Below are 4,461 nucleotides of genomic sequence, written 5' to 3' on the forward strand. Positions count from 1 at the left end.
AAAGAAATTCATTATTGCTATCTAAAAAAAGGGCAGGGGCCTGGGTTTAGTGTCAGTAGATTTTTGTCTGATGTCCCTGTTTTACAAATGAGAAAGGAGAGACGCAATTGCACAAACTGACTATTTCAAGAAGACAATGCGGATGTGCTGAGATAAAGCTCAGGGAAGAGCCTCGATCTGCTAATCCATTGTCCTCCTCTATAAAATGTGTGTAATCATATTTGCCTGGTACACAAGGTTACTTAGAGATACAAGGAAGTATGTGGAATGTTCTTTATGGTTTGATTATCTTTATTGTCATCATGCATAGTACTTGTAGATAACTTCTTAAAAGCTTGCTATGGTTTGGCTGTGTCCCTACCCAAATCTTATCTTGAATTGTAGTTCCCATAATCCCCACATGTGATGGGAGGGATGCTGTGGGAGGTAATTGAATCATGGGGGTATTTTCCCCCATGCTATTCTTGTGATACTAAGTTCTCACAAGATTTGGCGGTTTTATAAGGGGCTTCCTCTTTTGCTCAGCTCTCATTCTCTCTCCTGCTGCCCTGTGAAGAGGTGCCTTCTGATTGTAAGTTTTCTGAGTTCTCATTAGTCATGCAGAATTGTGAGTCAATTAAACCTCTTTCCTTCATAAATTATCAAGTCTCGGGCAGTTCTTTATAGCAGTGTGAGAATGGGCTAATACAAAGTTCCTATTCAGAAGCTTTCCATAACTGGACTTTGGAATTCTGAATAATTATTCTGAGAAGAGTGAACACCCTGGATTGAAGAGGCAGAGTGGCAGGAAGCTGAGGACCCTCTCTGAAGGGTATGGCAGTGGTCCAGGCTGGAGACAATGATGGCTGATGAAGATGGAGAGGTGGGGGGAAAGTTGCTAAGAGTGATCATTGAGAGTGTTGGGAGAGTGGAAGTAATCAAGAACAATTCTTAGGGTTCCAATATGAGTGACAGCATGGAAGATGATGCCATAATTGGAAATATGGGCTGTATGAAAGAAGGCCATGAGCTCGCTTTTGGACATACTGAGGCAGGTGGAAATATAGGAAATATGTGGAGGGGAGGACCAGTAGTAAGAGGTTCAGAGTCCAAAAGCCAGTGAACCAGGGGCTCTGATGTCCAAGGGTGGAAGAAGATGAATGTCCTGGCTCCAGAAAAGAAAGAGAATTCACCCTTCCTCCACTTTCTTATTATATTTGGGCCCTCAACAAATTGAATTATGCCCACCCACAGAGATGAGAGATTCAAATTCTAACCTTCTCTGGAAACATTCTCACAGACACATCTAGAAATAGTGTTGTACTAGCTATCTGGGGCATCCCTTAACCAAAGAAAGTTGGTGTATACAATTGTGAAAGTTAATATTGAGTGTCAACTTGATTGGATTGAAGGATGCAAAGTATTGCTCCTGGGTGTGTCTGTCAGGGTATTACTAAAGGAGATTAACATTTGAGTCAGTGGACTGGGAGAGGCAACACACCCTCAACCTGGGCGGGCACCATCTAATCAGCTGCCAGCACGACTAGAATAAAGCAGGCAGAAGAAATTGGAAAGAGCTGACTTGCTGAGTCTCCCGGTCTTCATCTATCTCCCCTGCTAGATGCTTCCTGCCCTCAAACATCAGACTCCAAGTTCTTCAGCTTTTAGACTCTTGGACTTAAACCAGTGGTTTGCCAGGCCTCTCAGGCCCTTGGCCATACACTGAAGGCTGCACTGTCAGCTTTCCTACTTTTGAGATATTGGGACTCAGACTGGCTTCCTTGCTCCTGAGCCTGCAGATGGCCTATTGTGAGACTTTACCTTGTGATCGTGTGAGTCAATACTTCTAATAAACTGCCATTCATAAATACGTATATCCTATTATTTCTGTTCCTTTAGGGAGCCCTGACCAATACAGAAATTAACCATCAAAATAGGTATATTTGGCACATGGTTTACAACTAAGGAGGCAAAACCGTTCATTTGTAGGTGGTAGCTAAAATTAGGTATTTTCTAGAACACAGTGATTTTTTATATTAGAATGCCATCTCCTTGAAAGCTGAGACTCTCAAAGCCTTTTTCTTTGTTGCTCTGTCTCCAACATGTAGATGAGTGCCTGCCTTATGATAGGCCTGAAGTAATTATCAATTGAATGAACTAAATGTATGTTCAATTATTGTTCATCTCAACAGTGCTTCCTTACGTATTGTTTTTTAATACTATGAACTGAATTGCATTTGCTTCAGAATTAAATAAATAGCTTTAAGTTGAGGCCTGTGACTCTTCTTTTATTTAAGAGCAATGGACCTTTTACACCTATGCTTTTAGTCTCCTGGGTTCTTCCTTTGTTGTTCCTAGCACATGAGTCCCCCTCATTCCTTTATGAAAACTAGCTCCTTTAAACTAAGGAGTATTTGCTAACCTGAGAGTAAGATGGTTTCATTTTCACAGACTAAAGAAACTTACTGAAAGGAACAAATCACTGATAGTAAAGTTTCAGGCATTGAAAAGCTATAACAAATATAAAGCATGGATTAGAATCAAAGGCTTTGGAATCTAACTCACATTGTCATGAGAGGCCGTTTAAACTTCTTGTGTCATATTGCCTTCATCTGCAAGTATTCTGGCGGATTTGCTTGTCTTTTCAGTAGGATATTGCCAAATAAAATATTGAAGAAGAAATCATGTCTTCTAGCTCTCATTTTATTCTCAGAACCTTATAAGATAGCTCTCTGTGTGAGGCAGGCCCTTAATTAGTACTTCTCTGACACCTGTTGAAGGATTTCAGGTGAAAGATCAAATAAAGATGGCTCTAATTCATTGTACAATATCATTCCTACAATTATATGCTTCACAAAATCAGTTTACTGAATTCAGTTTGTGATAAGACAGATTTAGAACAAGCTCATTGTTATTGCTTCTCTGAGATGATTGAAGGATAGCTTTATAAAATGTTTACTCTGAAGGAGTAAGTGAGAATCGGCATAAACAAGGGTTTTGCTGGGAAATTATTTGATTTTCACCTGGTTTTAGGATCAATGACAGTGACACTGATTTACATTTTTAATAAATTATATTTTCAAAAAATATATACATTGTAAGAGGCACCATGCGAAGCCACAGGAATTTATTTTAAAAAGTAATACTTGCTGTCTCAATTCAGGAGTGTATATGGTGTGTGTGTATGGCATGCATGTGTGTGTATGTGTATATTTGGAGGCAGAAAGGTGATGAACACATAATTATAGTATCGTTCTAAACACGCTGTTGTTGAAGTGGACACAAAACACTGTAACAATGCAAGGAAGTAGTGATCGATTTTCCAGATGAATCCAAGCTCAGTAGTGAATTCTGCAGCTGCCATGGCCTTTGTGCTAATAATCAGTGTGTCAAAAGAGAGCTGCAGAGACCTGCCTACTCATGGCGAGACCAGCCTTTACCTCCTCTCTTGCCTTCATTGACAGAAGTACAGAGGGAATCCAGAAAACTCACCTATGGTGTGAGAAACAGGGTAAAGTGGTCCTTGATCTGTGTGCTGTTTACACAGGTGGTTTCAAACTTCAATACATGTGGGTCTGTAGGTTCTCTTTTCTTCAGTTAAAAGGGAAAAAAATATTCTATTATGGACTAAATGCTTGCATCCCCTCGAAAATCACATGTTAAAACATTAAACCCCAGTGTCAGGGTATTAGGAGGTGGGGTTTTTAAGAGTTCATTAGTCCAAAAACCCCAAAAGCAAATGCAACAAAAACAAAGATAAATAGGTGGGACTTAATTAAGCTAAAAAGAGTCTGCTCAGCAAAAGAAATAATCAACAGAGTAAACAGACAACCCACAGGGTGGGAAAAATTCTTCACAATCTGTACATCTGACAAAGGACTAATACCCAGAATCTACAAAGAACTCAAATATATCAGCAAGAAAAAAAAGATCCCATCAAAAAGTGGGCTAAGGACATGAATTGACAATTCTCAAAAGAAGATACGCAAAACGGACAATGAGCATATGAAAAAATACTCAATATCACTAGTTATCAGGGAAATACAAATCAAAACCACAGTATGATACCACCTCACTCCTGGAAGAATGGCTATAATAAAAAAAATCAGAAAATAATAGATATTGACGTGGATGCTGCGAAAATGGAACACTTTTACACTGTTGGTTGGAATGTAAACTAGTACAACCACTATGGAAAACAGTGTGGAGATTCCTTAAAGAAATAAAAGTAGATATGCCATTTGATTCAGCAATCCCACTGCTAGAGGAAAAGAAGTCATTCTACAAAAAAGATACTTGCATACGCATGCTTTTAGCAACACAACTTGCAATTGCAAAAATACGGAATCAGCCCAAATGCCTATCAATCAATAAGTGGATAAAGAAAATGTGATATATATATATCCACCATGGAATACTACTCAACTTCAAAAAAGGAATAAAATCATGGCATTTGCAGCAACCTGGATGGAACTGGAGACT

This window comes from Macaca mulatta, chromosome 7 (genome assembly GCF_049350105.2).
Source record: "Macaca mulatta isolate MMU2019108-1 chromosome 7, T2T-MMU8v2.0, whole genome shotgun sequence".
In the NCBI taxonomy this organism is placed as follows: domain Eukaryota; kingdom Metazoa; phylum Chordata; class Mammalia; order Primates; family Cercopithecidae; genus Macaca; species Macaca mulatta.